This window comes from Staurois parvus, unplaced genomic scaffold, assembly GCF_062004578.1.
Source record: "Staurois parvus isolate SC_StPar_1 unplaced genomic scaffold, SC_StPar_1.0 ptg000589l, whole genome shotgun sequence".
Taxonomy (NCBI): Eukaryota; Metazoa; Chordata; class Amphibia; order Anura; family Ranidae; genus Staurois; species Staurois parvus.
The window spans coordinates 503,200-522,212 of record NW_028318385.1 but is presented as its reverse complement, the minus strand read 5'-3'; the positions used below and the strand labels follow the sequence as shown (position 1 = coordinate 522,212).

General features: G+C 51.5%; 1 pseudogene across 1 annotated transcript in view; it reads right to left on the bottom strand.

The window, feature by feature from the left end:
* The window catches only part of LOC149449984 (dehydrogenase/reductase SDR family member 4-like), a 61,755-nt pseudogene extending 43,016 nt beyond the window's left edge, over positions 1 to 18,739 (bottom strand). The window contains exon 1 of the transcript XR_016315326.1: positions 18,387 to 18,739. The product of XR_016315326.1 is annotated as a dehydrogenase/reductase SDR family member 4-like (transcript). The remainder of the gene's footprint in view (positions 1 to 18,386) is intronic.
* Between the last annotated feature and the right edge of the window lie 274 nt (positions 18,740 to 19,013).

The following is a 19,013-nucleotide window of genomic DNA, read 5'->3' as shown; positions in this document are numbered from 1 at the left end:
TTTAATACCTTTAATAAGGGGCTGAATTAAAAAAAAAAAAAAAGTCTCTTCACCTGACAAGTTGAAACAGCCTCCTCCCTAATTGTTAAAATACACATCAGTGAATTCTGTGTAATTAGGTGGATCATGTTTGGTATTAGGGATACAAATAAAACCTTGCATGTCAATTATTTTGCAATAAAAGTCCTATGTTGTTCAGATGTCCTACAGCTGACATACATTTTGTTCAGGAGAACCACCTTAATAACATAGGGACAATGCTATTTACCTCTAAGCAATACTTTAAAATACACCTAGCCTCCAACAGCAAGAAACAGGCAAGAGTAGCCATCCTCTTTAAGACAGGATTCCTTTTTTTCAATTAAAGAGCTCCTGCATTGATCCCATGGGCCCTATTATATTCCCTGGGGGGCACATGGAAAGACACCAATCTCAACCTCTACAGTTTGCTCTCTCCAAATTCTAACCAAACAGCTTTTCTAAGCAAAATATATAAATGCCTCTTTAGCTTAGAACACTGATTTTTAATCATTAAAGGCAACTTCAGCTTGCCATTTTCTAGCAGCTTAGATAAACACAGTGTAAATAATAGGAACCCCACCTCTCATTCTATGAAACAATCCTTGCTCTTCTGCCAAATTACTAGGAAATATGGCCTCTTTGACATGTGGAACACAACATATTCTTCTGACAAACAGTGTTTACTTAATATTCTCACCCTCTTCACTCTCACTCTTGTATAGATTATTTTTTTGTAAATAGTCCCATTTTGCAGAATTGACCCACACAGGGGCTTTACATAGGTAAACTAATAAATTAGTATAGTCAAGAGACGGGTCTGAGAGCTATAACACAGTATAACAACCACTTGTGTGGCTCATAATCAAATAACATGAAAAAGAAGCATGTCACCCCAAGCACCAAAGCACACCCTATACATCAGATAAGTTACCAAAAGGAAATAATAAGGCATGTTATGGTCATGTGTCAGAATCTGTTCAGGGTTCCACTAGCCATTTGCCCAAACATTGTGCCCCACTTGTACTTTTTTCGGTCAACCTCTATGCAAATAGGTATTCCTATATAAAGGCAAGATGGCACTGATCTGCTGTTTCCAAAGGGCACGGGAGGGGGAGCCTGTTTCTTCCAGCACATTGTACAAAGCACAAAGGCTATTCTAGCATAGAATACCAGGAGGTTGATCAGTGCCCTTTCAGCCACTTTGGGAACCAAGTCCTAACCTGGCAGATTCTAGGAGATGAGGTAAGGGAGGTACCCACTATTAGATTAATAACGGACATCAATTGTGCCCAGAACATACCTATTGTTGGGCAGGACCAGGAAATATGTATAAAATCTCCATGAGCATGACCACAGTGCCAACACTTCGAGGAGAGGAAAGGCCTCTTTTTTTGCAACCAATAAGCAGTGAGATAAGCCCTATGAATTATTTTTAACTGTTTTAGGCGATCTTGCAAAGATACCAGGATTTTAAAAGAAAATTCACATAAATCTTCCCAGTCCTCAGAGTCCAGCCCAGGGGCATAATGGGCCCAACATTGATGGAGCAACCATAGCTTGTGAGAGGACACCCAGAGGTGATTTGCATATATGACTGAGGTGGGTTTTTCCAAGCAATCATGATATAGTACTCCTTCTAAATCGGAATGCTTCAGTTGAAACATTCTCGTGGGAAATTGGCTTTTGACAGCATTGGACAACTGGCAATACCTCACAATGTATGAGGAAGGGACATTGCGGTGGGATGTGAAGTAGTTAAAAAAACATAATGAGAAATCTGATTATATCCGCTAGCGTTTTAGTCTTATACTTGGTCTACAACATAGGCTCAGGGAGTTAATGAAAACATAACAGGGAAGGGTTATTCCATAATGGGGTATGTGGAAAAACAGTAAATTGGGGGTATCCCTCACATGCAAGACCAACCTTCCAGGCCCGGAAAGGAGTAAACATGTCCCAACTGTCACAACTGAAATAGTATTGAAAACATGTAATATGCCCTGCAGGGATAGGCCATCATCATTAGGAAAGAGCAGGAGGTCATCTGCATACAGGGCTACCCTTCCTCAGATAATGTGACTGTAGAAGAAGACCTCCCAGCTACATGGCAGCTGCTAGAGAGCAGTAAATCATCTGCAACTAATGAATAAGGGCGAGGGGGAACCCCATTCTTCGGAGAACCTCCCACAAATAGGGCCACTCTACGGCATCAATCGCCTTCTCAATATTGAGCGAGGCGATCACTCTGGAGCCCTGATTTATGTGTTAAGCATGGAGATCTGTAAACAATCTGCATAAGTTCATATCTGTAGATTTGTGAGCCATGAATCCTGTTTGGTCTGAATCAACCTCCGACGACAGCAAGGGATTAAGCCTAATAGTAAGAAGTTTGGTTAATATTTTAAGGTCATTATTGAGAAGCGCAATAGGCCTGTAGGAGGCACATGATTTAGGATTTTTAGAAGGCTTTTAAATAAGAATCACATGAATTTCAGTAATGGGGTGGGGAGCATCTACATGTAAGCAGTGCATGTATTGCATAAGGAAGCCAGGAGAGATGCTAACATTTCACCATGCTCTTTATAGAATTCTTGGCCAGGCCATCAGGACCTGGGACCTTACCTGTAGAGAAGGACGGGATCACATAAATAATCTCCTCAGGGTTTATATGGTGTACTGAGCAGGACCTCTCATCATCTGTGAGCCAACCAAGGGCATCTGGATCAAATAGAGACAAGAGATCTGCAGGGCCCAACCGAGAGGGTAATGTACTGTAGATGTGTACTGATTTTGGTAACAACTTTGAAATTCCTTAAGAATGCCCTCTGAAGAGGTAATGGCCTAACCTGTGGAAGAGGCGAGCTAGGAAATTAGTGTAAGAGGGGCACCACGTTGCGACAGCATCACCAGCAGTCTGCCATTCCTATCTCCCTGTTCAAAGAATCATAGTTTGGAATTGTACATTTCCAGTCTCGTGACTTCTGCTAAGTGAAGTTGTAGGTCATGCTTAGAAGACAAAAGTAGGTCAAAGTTGGATTCAGAATTGATTGAACTTGTCAGCAGCCTTCTTTTGGAGAGATACCGTGGCAGCAGCTTGTTTCTCTGGTGACATTAGTCAACATGGAGGGATTAACAGAGGCATAGTCAATTCTGGAAGAGGTTTTATAGGAGGTAGATAAACAGGAGTAGGTCCTTGTAGAGGAATGTTTCCACCTCCAGGCCTCCATCAGGCCAGCAGAAAGGGCCCAGTTAGGTAGATCTCTGACAAAGGAGTTAAGGGGTAAAGGCCTGTCCAGATCCGGAGAAAGAATGGTATTGCAATATCGCATCACAAGTAATTTTGCAGGGTAATATGGTGTGATCCTTTTCAGAATAACATACATCAGTTCACACCTAACACTTAACAGTAGAAGAATATATATACTGAACAGTATATAGCATTTGTGCCTTAACGTAATCACTAAAATGACATTTTAGCTGGAGATCTGTATGAACTGACTGTATGACTCAAAATCAAGACACCTCTAGCATACATAGAATATGAGGCATGAAGCCCTTCTGGACCCAAGGTTTCTTAAGGGCCATCAGTTTGCTGCCCACTAAATGTGTCTCTTGTAGTAGTTAAATGTGAGGGGCATAAAACTTAACATATTGGAATAAAAGAGCCCTCTTAAATTTTGAGTTAAGTCCCTGGACATTCCAGGAGAGGGCAGTTATTGTCTCACAATTATAGAATGCTATATTGAATGCCATAGGTGGTAGGAAGGCAGCACTTATACCCAAGGGACAACAGTATCAGATGGGCAGCAAGATATCACAAACCATCACATGAATAACAATCAAAGAAATAACAAAACTTCCCAAGCACATGATGCATACCCTGCTGGCACCCAGTGCCCCCCTAAAAAACATGGGGAAGGGCAGGGAGTGGCCTATACCTTTAATGCAGAAAGGGTAGCTGCTGCCAGTAACAGAGTTCAGTTCTGCAGTGTCAAGTGTCCATTTGAACCAGGAGAGAAGGGGAAAGTTGGGGGGAAAGTAGAGTACAGAGAGGGACCAACCAGCAGTTCCATGGCATGGCAAAAGACAGCCTAGTAGCCGTCAAATGGGGAAACCCACAAATGACAGTGTAGGGCAGTCAGAAGAAAGGAGAGGCCATCATAGCTCAATTTGAGGGACTCCACGATGGACAGGATTGTAGGTCAGAACTGGCTTGGAAAGACTCCCGATGAAGCCTTTGCCAGAGCCCAAATCAGGGGAAAAAATGCGGGAATTGGCTACGGAACACAAAAGTTGGAAAATCACATAATGAAACAGTCAGAAAACAGTGAGGGCTTAAGAGCCAAATACTTGCTGTGGTGTAGAGCCTGAGAATCAATGACATAAGGCCACCATAGACTTCTAGCAGATATTCAGCCAGGTCATAGCTTAGCTGCCTCCAGAGAGTCAAAGAATCGAGCGCTGCTACCATACACTATGCAGTTTGCTGGGATATAGAAGAATGAACTTGAAGCTTTTGTTTCGACGATGACGGTTTTGGGCACACCTCCGCAGCCCTTCTTGCTTTGGCCTCTTAAAAGATAAGTTCACTTTCTTTTTTTTTTTCTAAATTCCAGCTCCCCTATGTACCAATATAACATTAATGTACTTTTTTGCAGAGGAGTGCATTCAACCATCTGGACACTGACATAAAGGTGTGTAGAAAAAATGGAAAGCTTTTGAATTTCTGCAAAATAAGTACATTAACGTTATATTTAGAGATGAGCGAAGTATTCAAAAATTCGATTCGGCTGATTCGGCGAATTCGAGGAATAAATTCGATTCGAGGCGAATATATTCGCTGCAAATTTAACTTATAAAAGGGTGTTTCTAGGCTTCAGAGAGCCTTTATATTAGTGCAGAACACTGTACCTTTAATTTAAATGCCCTTGGAGTCTGCTGGGGAAGAGAAATAATACTGTCAGTCAGTATGACATGCAGATGAGTGCCGTCGATCTTAGAATCACCGCACACTTCACTCATTTGGGCAGTCACGGGGCCAAAAATAGAGTGTGGAGCCACAGTGTAGCGGTGGAGGCAGCAGCAATGGGAGGCCATACAGCACCCTATGACAAAATGGAACCCACCAGCAGTGTGAGGAGACCTGAAAGTGGCACATGGCAGAGTGTGGCAATGGAGACAGCAGCAATGGGAGGCCGTACAGGGACCCATGACACACTCTGGACCTGGCAGCAGCATGAGGAGGCGGTACAGGGGCCCATGACAGATTACGGGCCTGGCAGCAGCATGAGGAGTCGGTACGGGGGCCCATGGCAGATTACGGGCCTGGCAGCAGCAATGGGAGGCCATACAGCACCCTATGACAAAATGGAACCCACCAGCAGTGTGAGGAGACCTGAAAGTGGCACATGGCAGAGTGTGGCGATGGAGACAGCAGCAATGGGAGGCCGTACAGGGACCCATGACACACTCTGGACCTGGCAGCAGCATGAGGAGGCGGTACAGGGGCCCATGGCAGATTATGGGCCTGGCAGCAGCAATGGGAGGCCCGTAATCTGCCAGCACCCTATGACAAAATGGAACCCACCAGCAGTGTGAGGAGACCTGAAAGTGGCACATGGCAGAGTGTGGCGATGGAGACAGCAGCAATGGGAGGCCGTACAGGGACCCATGAGACACTGTGGACCTGGCAGCAGCATGAGGAGGCAGTACAGGGGCCCATGGCAGATTACAGGCCTGGCAGCAGCAATGGGAGGCCCGTAATCTGCCAGCACCCTATGACAAAATGGAACACACCAGCAGTGTGAGGAGACCTGAAAGTGGCACATGGCAGAGTGTGGTGATGGAGACAGCAGCAATGGGAGGCCGTACAGGGACCCATGACACACTCTGGACCTGGCAGCAGCATGAGGAGGCGGTACAGGGGCCCATGGCAGATTACGGGCCTGGCAGCAGCAATGGGAGGCCCGTAATCTGCCAGCACCCTATGACAAAATGGAACCCACCAGCAGTGTGAGGAGACCTGAAAGTGGCACATGTTTGGGGCATGATTCATGGCAGATTTAGTCAGTTGTGTCAGGAACTGGTGGTTTGAAATCCAGACTAATCCACGCCTGATTCATTTTCACAAACGTGAGTCTCTCCACACTTTGGGTGGACAGTCGTGTCCTCCGCGGAGTTACAATACCTCCTGCCGCACTAAACACGCGCTCCGATGCCACGCTACTGGCCGGGCATGACAGCCTTTCAAGGGCAAATTCAGCTAGTTGGGGCCAAAGGTCAAGTTTCGTTGCCCAGTAGTCAAGGGGATTGTCTACCTCGGTTGGCAGGGTGCTGTCCAAGTAGGCCCAAGCCTGTTGTTTGAGGTCCTGCTCCAGGTCCACCTGATGCTGCTGCTGCTGCGGCTGGTTAGTAGTTTCCTCACTGCGCTGGTGAAGAAAGCTACTCATCATCGACTGCAGACTGAGGCAGCCGCTGCTGGTGGAGCTGCCACTGATCCTACCACCCCACCCCTCCCCTGCTGCCATGGCAGCGGAACGCGAGCGCACAGGGCCCACAGTGTCTGAGGATGGACGTTGGCGCAGAAAGGCAGAGACCAACTGACTACATAGGTGGTTTTTATAGTACTTTATTTTGGCCTCCCTCTCAGCAGGTGTGAAAAAGGCCACCATTTTTGAACGGTAGCGAGGGTCCAACAAGGTGGACAGCCAAAAGTCATCCCTCTGTCTGATGGTTATTATTCGGCTGTCGCTACGCAAGCAACCGAGCATGCTATGGGCCATTTGTGCCAAGGAATGCGAGGGACTCCCTGCCTCCATCTAAACAGCATACTGCCACGGTGCGTCTGGGTCCACTGTCTCCTCCTCCTCCTCCTCTACCAGATGCTCCTGCTCCTCCACTCCTGTCCGCTGAGTGGAAAAACCACCCATTTCACTCAATAATTCCTGAGCACCAATGTCCTCCTCTACCTCCTCCTCTTCTTCCTGTCCTGCCCCCACAGGGGTCATGTGGCGTTGATATCTGTGCGCCACGTCTACCGCACCCTGACCAGCCATTGTTAACAGCATTTGTTCCAGGACGTGCAACAGAGGAATGACGTCGTTCATCCCATAGTCCTGCCGACTCACGAATAGCGTGGCCTCCTCAAAGGGCCTGAGCAAGCGGCAGGTGTCACGCATGAGCTGCCAATGGCTGACATCTAAGTTACACAGGGGAGTACCTTTATCCGCTTGTAACATCAGGAAATCGGTGATGGCCTTTCGCTGTTCGTAAAGGCGGTCTAACATATGTAGGGTTGAATTCCACCTTGTTGCAACGTCACAGCATGAGGAGTCGGTACGGGGGCCCATGGCAGATTACGGGCCTGGCAGCAGCAATGGGAGGCCCGTAATCTGCCAGCACCCTATGAAAAAATGGAACCCACCAGCAGTGTGAGGAGACCTGAAAGTGGCACATGGCAGAGTGTGGCGATGGAGACAGCAGCAATGGGAGGCCGTACAGGGACCCATGACACACTCTGGACCTGGCAGCAGCATGAGGAGGCGGTACAGGGGCCCATGACAGATTACGGGCCTGGCAGCAGCAATGGGAGGCCCGTAATCTGCCAGCACCCTATGACAAAATGGAACCCACCAGCAGTGTGAGGAGACCTGAAAGTGGCACATGGCAGAGTGTGGCGATGGAGACAGCAGCAATGGGAGGCCGTACAGGGACCCATGAGAGACTCTGGACCTGGCAGCAGCATGAGGAGGCGGTACGGGGGCCCATGGCAGATTACAGGCCTGGCAGCATCAATGGGAGGCCCGTAATCTGCCAGCACCCTATGACAAAATGGAACACACCAGCAGTGTGAGGAGACCTGAAAGTTGCACATGGCAGAGTGTGGCGATGGAGACAGCAGCAATGGGAGGCCGTACAGGGACCCATGAGACACTCTGGACCTGGCAGCAGCATGAGGAGGCGGTACAGGGGCCCATGGCAGATTACGGGCCTGGCAGCAGCAATGGGAGGCCCGTAATCTGCCAGCACCCTATGACAAAATGGAACCCACCAGCAGTGTGAGGAGACCTGAAAGTGGCACATGGCAGAGTGTGGCGATGGAGACAGCAGCAATGGGAGGCCGTACAAAGGCCCATGAGAGACTCTGGACCTGGCAGCAGCATGAGGAGGCGGTACAGGGGCCCATGGCAGATTACGGGCCTGGCAGCAGCAATGGGAGGCCCGTAATCTGCCAGCACCCTATGACAAAATTGACAGCACCAGCAGTGTGAGGAGACCTGAAAGTGGCACATGGCAGAGTGTGGCGATGGAGACAGCAGCAATGGGAGGCCGTACAGGGACCCATGAGACACTGTGGACCTGGCAGCAGCATGAGGAGGCGGTACAGGGGCCCATGGCAGATTACAGGCCTGGCAGCAGCAATGGGAGGCCCGTAATCTGCCAGCACCCTATGACAAAATGGAACACACCAGCAGTGTGAGGAGACCTGAAAGTGGCACATGGCAGAGTGTGGCGATGGAGACAGCAGCAATGGGAGGCCGTACAGGGACCCATGAGACACTGTGGACCTGGCAGCAGCATGAGGAGGCGGTACAGGGGCCCATGGCAGATTACAGGCCTGGCAGCAGCAATGGGAGTCCCGTAATCTGCCAGCACCCTATGACAAAATGGAACACACCAGCAGTGTGAGGAGACCTGAAAGTGGCACATGGCAGAGTGTGGCGATGGAGACAGCAGCAATGGGAGGCCGTACAGGGACCCATTAGACACTCTGGACCTGGCAGCAGCATGAGGAGGCGGTACAGGGACCCATGGCAGATTACAGGCCTGGCAGCAGCAATGGGAGGCCCGTAATCTGCCAGCACCCTATGACAAAATGGAACACACCAGCAGTGTGAGGAGACCTGAAAGTGGCACATGGCAGAGTGTGGCGATGGAGACAGCAGCAATGGGAGGCCGTACAGGGACCCCTGAGACACTGTGGACCTGGCAGCAGCATAAGGAGGCGGTACAGGGGCCCATGGCAGATTACAGGCCTGGCAGCAGCAATGGGAGGCCCGTAATCTGCCAGCACCCTATGACAAAATGGAACACACCAGCAGTGTGAGGAGACCTGAAAGTTGCACATGGCAGAGTGTGGCGATGGAGACAGCAGCAATGGGAGGCCGTACAGGGACCCATGAGAGACTCTGGACCTGGCAGCAGCATGAGGAGGCGGTACGGGGGCCCATGGCAGATTACGGGCCTGGCAGCAGCAATGGGAGGCCCGTAATCTGCCAGCACCCTATGACAAAATGGACAGCACCAGCAGTGTGAGGAGACCTGAAAGTGGCACATGGCAGAGTGTGGCGATGGAGACAGCAGCAATGGGAGGCCGTACAGGGACCCATGAGAGACTCTGGACCTGGCAGCAGCATGAGGAGGCGGTACAGGGGCCCATGGCAGATTACAGGCCTGGCAGCAGCAATGGGAGGCCCGTAATCTGCCAGCACCCTATGACAAAATGGAACACACCAGCAGTGTGAGGAGACCTGAAAGTGGCACATGGCAGAGTGTGGCGATGGAGACAGCAGCAATGGGAGGCCGTACAGGGACCCATGAGACACTGTGGACCTGGCAGCAGCATGAGGAGGCGGTACAGGGGCCCATGGCAGATTACAGGCCTGGCAGCAGCAATGGGAGGCCCGTAATCTGCCAGCACCCTATGACAAAATGGACAGCACCAGCAGTGTGAGGAGACCTGAAAGTGGCACATGGCAGAGTGTGGCGATGGAGACAGCAGCAATGGGAGGCCGTACAGGGACCCATGAGACACTGTGGACCTGGCAGCAGCATGAGGAGGCGGTACAGGGGCCCATGGCAGATTACAGGCCTGGCAGCAGCAATGGGAGGCCCGTAATCTGCCAGCACCCTATGACAAAATGGACAGCACCAGCAGTGTGAGGAGACCTGAAAGTGGCACATGGCAGAGTGTGGCGATGGAGACAGCAGCAATGGGAGGCCGTACAGGGACCCATGAGACACTGTGGACCTGGCAGCAGCATGAGGAGGCGGTACGGGGGCCCATGGCAGATTACAGGCCTGGCAGCAGCAATGGGAGGCCCGTAATCTGCCAGCACCCTATGACAAAATGGAACACACCAGCAGTGTGAGGAGACCTTAAAGTGGCACATGGCAGAGTGTGGCGATGGAGACAGCAGCAATGGGAGGCCGTACAGGGACCCATGAGACACTCTGGACCTGGCAGCAGCATGAGGAGGCGGTACGGGGGCCCATGGCAGATTACGGGCCTGGCAGCAGCAATGGGAGGCCCATAATCTGCCAGCACCCTATGACAAAATGGAACACACCAGCAGTGTGAGGAGACCTGAAAGTGGCACATGGCAGAGTGTGGCGATGGAGACAGCAGCAATGGGAGGCCGTACAGGGACCCATGACACACTCTGGACCTGGCAGCAGCATGAGGAGGCGGTACAGGGGCCCGTGGCAGATTACAGGCCTGGCAGCAGCAATGGGAGGCCCGTAATCTGCCAGCACCCTATGACAAAATGGAACACACCAGCAGTGTGAGGAGACCTGAAAGTGGCACATGGCAGAGTGTGGCGATGGAGACAGCAGCAATGGGAGGCCGTACAGGGACCCATGACACACTCTGGACCTGGCAGCAGCATGAGGAGGCGGTACAGGGGCCCATGACAGATTACGGGCCTGGCAGCAGCAATGGGAGGCCCGTAATCTGCCAGCACCCTATGACAAAATGGACAGCACCAGCAGTGTGAGGAGACCTGAAAGTGGCACATGGCAGAGTGTGGCGATGGAGACAGCAGCAATGGGAGGCCGTACAGGGACCCATGAGACACTGTGGACCTGGCAGCAGCATGAGGAGGCGGTACAGGGGCCCATGGCAGATTACAGGCCTGGCAGCAGCAATGGGAGGCCCGTAATCTGCCAGCACCCTATGACAAAATGGACAGCACCAGCAGTGTGAGGAGACCTGAAAGTGGCACATGGCAGAGTGTGGCGATGGAGACAGCAGCAATGGGAGGCCGTACAGGGACCCATGACAGATTACGGGCCTGGCAGCAGCATGAGGAGGCGGTACAGGGGCCCATGGCAGATTACGGGCCTGGCAGCAGCAATGGGAGGCCCGTAATCTGCCAGCACCCTATGACAAAATGGAACCCACCAGCAGTGTGAGGAGACCTGAAAGTGGCACATGTTTGGGGCATGATTCATGGCGGATTTAGTCAGTTGTGTCAGGAACTGGTGGTTTGAAATCCAGACTAATCCACGCCTGATTCATTTTCACAAACGTGAGTCTCTCCACACTTTGGGTGGACAGTCGTGTCCTCCGCGGAGTTACAATACCTCCTGCCGCACTAAACACGCGCTCCGATGCCACGCTACTGGCCGGGCATGACAGCCTTTCAAGGGCAAATTCAGCTAGTTGGGGCCAAAGGTCAAGTTTCGTTGCCTAGTAGTCAAGGGGATTGTCTACCTCGGTTGGCAGGGTGCTGTCCAAGTAGGCCCAAGCCTGTTGTTTGAGGTCCTGCTCCAGGTCCACCTGATGCTGCTGCTGCTGCGGCTGGTTAGTAGTTTCCTCACTGCGCTGGTGAAGAAAGCTACTCATCATCGACTGCAGACTGTGGCATCCGCTGCTGGTGGAGCTGCCACTGCTCCTACCACCCCACCCCTCCCCTGCTGCCATGGCAGCGGAACGCGAGTGCACGAGGAGCAGCATGAGGAGGCGGTACGGGGGCCCATGGCAGATTACGGGCCTGGCAGCAGCAATGGGAGGCCCATAATCTGCCAGCACCCTATGACAAAATGGAACACACCAGCAGTGTGAGGAGACCTGAAAGTGGCACATGGCAGAGTGTGGCGATGGAGACAGCAGCAATGGGAGGCCGTACAGGGACCCATGACACACTCTGGACCTGGCAGCAGCATGAGGAGGCGGTACAGGGGCCCATGGCAGATTACAGGCCTGGCAGCAATAATGGGAGGCCCGTAATCTGCCAGCACCCTATGACAAAATGGAACACACCAGCAGTGTGAGGAGACCTGAAAGTGGCACATGGCAGAGTGTGGCGATGGAGACAGCAGCAATGGGAGGCCGTACAGGGACCCATGACACACTCTGGACCTGGCAGCAGCATGAGGAGGCGGTACAGGGGCCCATGACAGATTACGGGCCTGGCAGCAGCAATGGGAGGCCCGTAATCTGCCAGCACCCTATGACAAAAAATTTAACACACCAGCAGTGTGAGGAGACCTGAAAGTGGCACATGGCAGAGTGTGGCGATGGAGACAGCAGCAATGGGAGGCCGTACAGGGACCCATGAGACACTGTGGACCTGGCAGCAGCATGAGGAGGCGGTACAGGGGCCCATGGCAGATTACAGGCCTGGCAGCAGCAATGGGAGGCCCGTAATCTGCCAGCACCCTATGACAAAATGGAACACACCAGCAGTGTGAGGAGACCTGAAAGTGGCACATGGCAGAGTGTGGCGATGGAGACAGCAGCAATGGGAGGCCGTACAGGGACCCATGACAGATTACGGGCCTGGCAGCAGCATGAGGAGGCGGTACAGGGGCCCATGGCAGATTACGGGCCTGGCAGCAGCAATGGGAGGCCCGTAATCTGCCAGCACCCTATGACAAAATGGAACCCACCAGCAGTGTGAGGAGACCTGAAAGTGGCACATGTTTGGGGCATGATTCATGGCGGATTTAGTCAGTTGTGTCAGGAACTGGTGGTTTGAAATCCAGACTAATCCACGCCTGATTCATTTTCACAAACGTGAGTCTCTCCACACTTTGGGTGGACAGTCGTGTCCTCCGCGGAGTTACAATACCTCCTGCCGCACTAAACACGCGCTCCGATGCCACGCTACTGGCCGGGCATGACAGCCTTTCAAGGGCAAATTCAGCTAGTTGGGGCCAAAGGTCAAGTTTCGTTGCCTAGTAGTCAAGGGGATTGTCTACCTCGGTTGGCAGGGTGCTGTCCAAGTAGGCCCAAGCCTGTTGTTTGAGGTCCTGCTCCAGGTCCACCTGATGCTGCTGCCGCTGCGGCTGGTTAGTAGTTTCCTCACTGCGCTGGTGAAGAAAGCTACTCATCATCGACTGCAGACTGTGGCATCCGCTGCTGGTGGAGCTGCCACTGCTCCTACCACTCCACCCCTCCCCTGCTGCCATGGCAGCGGAACGCGAGCGCACAGGGCCCACAGTGTCTGAGGATGGACGTTGGCGCAGAAAGGCAGAGACCAACTGACTACATAGGTGGTTTTTATAGTACTTTATTTTGGCCTCCCTCTCAGCAGGTGTGAAAAAGGCCACCATTTTTGAACGGTAGCGAGGGTCCAACAAGGTGGACAGCCAAAAGTCATCCCTCTGTCTGATGGTTATTATTCGGCTGTCGCTACGCAAGCAACCGAGCATGCTATGGGCCATTTGTGCCAAGGAATGCGAGGGACTCCCTGCCTCCATCTCCACAGCATACTGCCACGGTGCGTCTGGGTCCTCTGTCTCCTCCTCCTCCTCCTCTACCAGATGCTCCTGCTCCTCCACTCCTGTCCGCTGAGTGGAAAAACCACCCATTTCACTCAATAATTCCTGAGCACCAATGTCCTCCTCTACCTCCTCCTCTTCTTCCTGTCCTGCCCCCACAGGGGTCATGTGGCGTTGAGATCTGTGCGCCACGTCTACCGCACCCTGACCAGCCATTGTTAACAGCATTTGTTCCAGGACGTGCAACAGAGGAATGACGTCGTTCATCCCATAGTCCTGCCGACTCACGAATAGTGTGGCCTCCTCAAAGGGCCTGAGCAAGCGGCAGGTGTCACGCATGAGCTGCCAATGGCTGACATCAAAGTTACACAGGGGAGTACCTTTATCCGCTTGTAACATCAGGAAATCGGTGATGGCCTTTCGCTGTTCGTAAAGGCGGTCTAACATGTGTAGGGTTGAATTCCACCTTGTTGCAACGTCGCAGATCAGGCGATGCTGTGGAATTCCGTTCTGCCGCAGCAGCTCAAGGAGGGTGTGCTTTGCGGTGTAGGAATGGCTGAAATGCATGCAAAGTTTACGTGACATTTTAAGGATGTCTTGCAGTGGGATGGTGGATTTTAGGAACCGCTTGACAACCAGATTGAACACGTGAGCCATGCATGGCGCATGGCACAACCTTCCTTGACGCAGAGCAGACACCATGTTCTTTCCGTTGTCGGTCAACATGGTTCCGATTTTCAGTTTGCGCGGAGACAGCCATCTGTCGATTTCTCTGTTCATTACACTCAGAAGTTCCTCCCCTGTGTGACTACGTTCGCCAAGGCATACCAGGTGCAGCACAGCGTGACACCGTTGCGCCCTGCACATGTGATATGCCGGTCGGGTAATGGGACTTGGCACGGGGGTGGCGGCTGAGGACACGGCGGAAGAAGAGGTGGTAGAGGCGGACATCTTTGCTGGACCAAGGACGTGCAAACGTGGAGGCAAAAGTGGCGTGACCTGTCCAAGTTGCTGGTGCGGCTGTGCCGGCACCACGTTCACCCAGTGGGCCGTAAATGACATGTACTGTTCCTGACCGTAGTTACAGCTCCACACGTCGGTGCTGCCGTGCACTTTGGCAGAGACCGACATGCTCGAAGACTGGCCCACCATCTCTTCTACATGTGAATGCAGGGCTGGCACTGCCTTTTTGGCGAAGAAATGACGGCTTGGCACTCTCCACCGCGGCGCGGCACAAGCCATCATTTCTCGGAAAGGTGCTGAGTCCACCACTTGGAAAGGGAGGGACTGCAGCACCAGCAACTTGGACAGGAGGACGTTCAGCTTTTGCACCGTCGGGTGCGTGCTCGCAAACTGTTGTCTCTTGGAAACGGATTCCAAGAAAGACTGCTGACAGAATCCGTGAAGAGGAGTAGCAGGAGAAGGAGCATCTGAACGAGCGGAAGATGCCAACGAGCGACAACTCCCCTCAGCAGAGGTGTTGGAGCCTTGACTGGCTGATAGAGGGCGATTGACGTCGGGTGACGGAGCAAGTAACGGAGCGGGTGATGGAGCGGGGGCTGGGGCAGGCAGAACCGCCGTATCTTTATCACGGTTTTCCCAGGCCACCAAATGGCGACGCTGCATATGCTGCCGCAACGCTGTAGTCCCAACATGGGCCCCCTGGCCACGCTTGACTTTCTGGCCACATAGTCGACATACGGCTACGTTTACTTCCTCGGGCGGCTTGACGAAAAATTGCCACACCGCCGAGTAGGAGACTTTGCCCCCGCTACTCCTCACTGGCTGACTGCTACTTCCTCCGTGCACACCGGCACCACTACTGGCCGTGGTGGTAGGCTGCAGTGGAGCTCTACTCCGTGGCCGTTTGCCTCCACTGACACTGCTGCGACCCTGCTGCCTCCTGGGCAACCCACCGACTGTTTTGCTCGCTGGCAAGCTGGCACCCTCTTCTCCTGATGATGCGGAAGCAATAGCCTGATGACGACGAGGCTGCCAAGTGCGATCAGCCTCATCATCATCAATTAGGGTCTCCGCCTCACTACTAGCCCCCTCGGCTGCGTGTGTGTCAGTAGACAGACCTGTCTCTAGACCGGCTACCGAGCCACTCTCCTCGCCAGTACTTCTTTGCCTGGCTGCTGAAGAGGCGGATGTCTCCCCCCGTTCCTGACCGCCCTCTGTTAGCTCTTCCTCACTGTACAGTGGGGCTGAGCCCACAGCATGCGATACTTCGCTTGGTGAGGGAACACCAAAGGACAGGGGCAGGTCGAGGACACGTGATTTCAGTGGGCTTGCTCCCGGGCCATGCCAACTAACGGTTGTGTCTGACGTACCCACCGACCGTTGGCTGTAGGTGTCAGAGGTGACCTGGGAAGAGGAAGACGACCGAGCCAACCAATCGATGACGGCAGGGTTGTCGGTGGAGACACGACCGCTGGATGACACCGGGAGCACTGGCCTCTGGCTGCGACTAGTGCTGCCTCGACCCCTTCCTCTGCTGCCACATCTGCTCGCTCCTAAAACATTGCCTCCTCTGCCACTCCTCTGCATGTTGTCTGACATACTCTTTAATTCAACGATTCTGTGTCCCTGAGTAACAATTCTGTGTCCCTCAGTAACAATTCTGTGTCTGTCCTTGAGTAACAATTCTGTGTCCCTGAGTAACAATTCTGTGTCCCTGAGTAACAATTATGTGTCCCTCAGTAACAATTCTGTGTCCCTGAGAAACAATTCTGTGTCCCTGAGTAACAATTGTGTGTCCCTCAGTAACAATTCTGTGTCCCTCAGTAACAATTCTGTGTCCCTCAGTAACAATTCTGTGTCTGTCCCTGAGTAACAATTCTGTGTCCCTCAGTAACAATTCTGTGTCTGTCCCTGAGTAACAATTCTGTGTCCCTGAGTAACAATTCTGTGTCCCTCAGTAACAATTCTGTGTCCCTCAGTAACAATTCTGTGTCTGTCCCTGAGTAACAATTCTGTGTCCCTCAGTAACAATTCTTTGTCCCTCAGTAACAATTCTGTGTTCCTCAGTAACAATTCTGTGTCTGTCCCTCAGTAACAATTCTGTGTCTGTCCCTGAGTAACAATTCTGTGTCCCTGAGTAACAATTCTGTGTCCCTCAGTAACAATTCTGTGTCCCTCAGTAACAATTCTGTGTATGTCCCTCAGTAACAATTCTGTGTCCCTCAGTAACAATTCTGTGTCTGTCCCTGAGTAACAATTCTGTGTCCCTGAGTAACAATTCTGTGTCCCTGAGTAACAATTCTGTGTCCCTCAGTAACAATTCTGTGTCCCTCAGTAACAATTCTGTGTCTGTCCCTGAGTAACAATTCTGTGTCCCTCAGTAACAATTCTGTGTCCCTCAGTAACAATTCTGTGTCTGTCCCTGAGTAACAATTCTGTGTCCCTGAGTAACAATTCTGTGTCCCTGAGTAACAATTCTGTGTCCCTCAGTAACAATTCTGTGTCCCTCAGTAACAATTCTGTGTCTGTCCCTGAGTAACAATTCTGTGTCCTTCAGTAACAATTCTGTGTCTGTCCCTGAGTAACAATTCTGTGTCCCTGAGTAACAATTCTGTGTCCCTCAGTAACAATTCTGTGTCTGTCCCTGAGTAACAATTCTGTGTCCCTCAGTAACAATTCTGTGTCCCTCAGTAACAATTCTGTATCTGTCCCTGAGTAACAATTCTGTGTCCCTGAGTAACAATTCTGTGTCCCTGAGTAACAATTCTGTGTCCCTCAGTAACAATTCTGTGTCCCTCAGTAACAATTCTGTGTCCCTCAGTAACAATTCTGTGTCTGTCCCTTAGTAACAATTCTGTGTCTGTCCCTGAGTAACAATTCTGTGTCTTTCCCTGAGTAACAATTCTGTGTCTGTCCCTGAGTAACAATTCTGTGTCCCTGAGTAACAATTCTGTGTCCCTCAGTAACAATTCTGTGTCTGTCCCTCAGTAAAAATTCTGTGTCTGTCCCTGAGTAACAATTCTGTGTCTGTCCCTGAGTAACAATTTTGTGTCTGTCCCTGAGTAACAATTCTGTGTCTGTCCCTGAGTAACAATTCTGTGTCCCTCAGTAACAATTCTGTGTCCCTCAGTAACAATTCTGTGTCCCTCAGTAACAATTCTGTGTCTGTCCCTGAGTAACAATTCTGTGTCTGTCCCTGAGTAACAATTCTGTGTCCCTGAGTAACAATTCTGTGTCCCTCAGTAACAATTCTGTGTCCCTCAGTAACAATTCTGTGTCTGTCCCTGAGTAACAATTCTGTGTCTGTCCCTGAGTAACAATTCTGTGTCCCTAAGTAACGGTTCTGTGTCCCTAAGTAACGGTTCTGTGTCCCTAAGTAACGGTTCTGTTTCCCTAAGTAACGGTTCTGTGTCCCTAAGTAACGATTCTGTGTCCCTAAGTAACGGTTCTGTGTCCCTAAGTAACGGTTCTGTGTCCCTAAGTAACGATTCTGTGTCCCTAATACAGAGAGATCTGTCTCTCTTGAATGACCAGAGGCAAATGGAGAATTGTAAGATGGCCGCAATTTAAAGCTCCACCATTACACAGTGCTGGCTGGCTGGCTGGCTGCTGATTGGCTAATGCGATCACATGTCACGAATGAATGCATTATGGGTCAGCGCGCCTTGTCTGCGCGCCTTCCCAGAGATCCCTGCTCCGTCGCCGCACATGTCGCCGCCATTTTTGGAAAAATTTCGATTCGCGCATCCGAAGTCTGCTAATTTTCGGATTCGGCGCAAAATTTTTCTAATATTGGAAACAAATTCCACTTCGCCGAGTTCGATTCGCTCATCTCTAGTTATATTGGTACATAGGGGAGCTGAAATTTAGAAAAAAAAAGAAAGTGAACTTACCTTTTAAGAGGCCGAAGCAAGAAGGGCCATGGAGGTGTGCTCAAAACCGGCATTGCCAGAGGGACTCTGTGGGCCCGTTCCACCTCAAAGGTGGGCGGCATGGCAGGAAGATCAAGTAGGGTGGCGAGGAAAGTTTCAGTGGATTCTGCAGGCCTGGAGCCCTCTGCTTTTTCAGCAGGCTGTGATGTGAATGCTGTAGGTCTGATGCAGTAATCAGTATCGATTGCCTTCTCCTGAAGTGCATTCACCTGTTTCTGCAGGGCATGTAAATCCTGGGAGTCAGATCGAGTTTTGCAGCTGCGATATGTACTCCTCTGCCTCAGTAACTCGAGACCGGAATCTGTTGAGCTCATGGCAGATAAGGCTAATGTCCATTGCCAGGTAGTCTTTTTTTGGTCATGAGAGTCTCCTTGCATGCCCAGATAGCCTCCAGTATGTCCCCAGGAGTGGGGCTGGCCACCTCGTCTGCTCCCGCATCTGTCTGCGTGCTAACTGACATGGCCAGGACTGAGAGTCTTCTCTCCAAGATGGCTGCCAGTGATGGAAAAAGGGAGGGATTGCTCTTGGGAGTATGGGAGGAGCACAGCTTGCTGGGAGACAGTGGAGGAGCCCTCTTCTGGAGCCCAG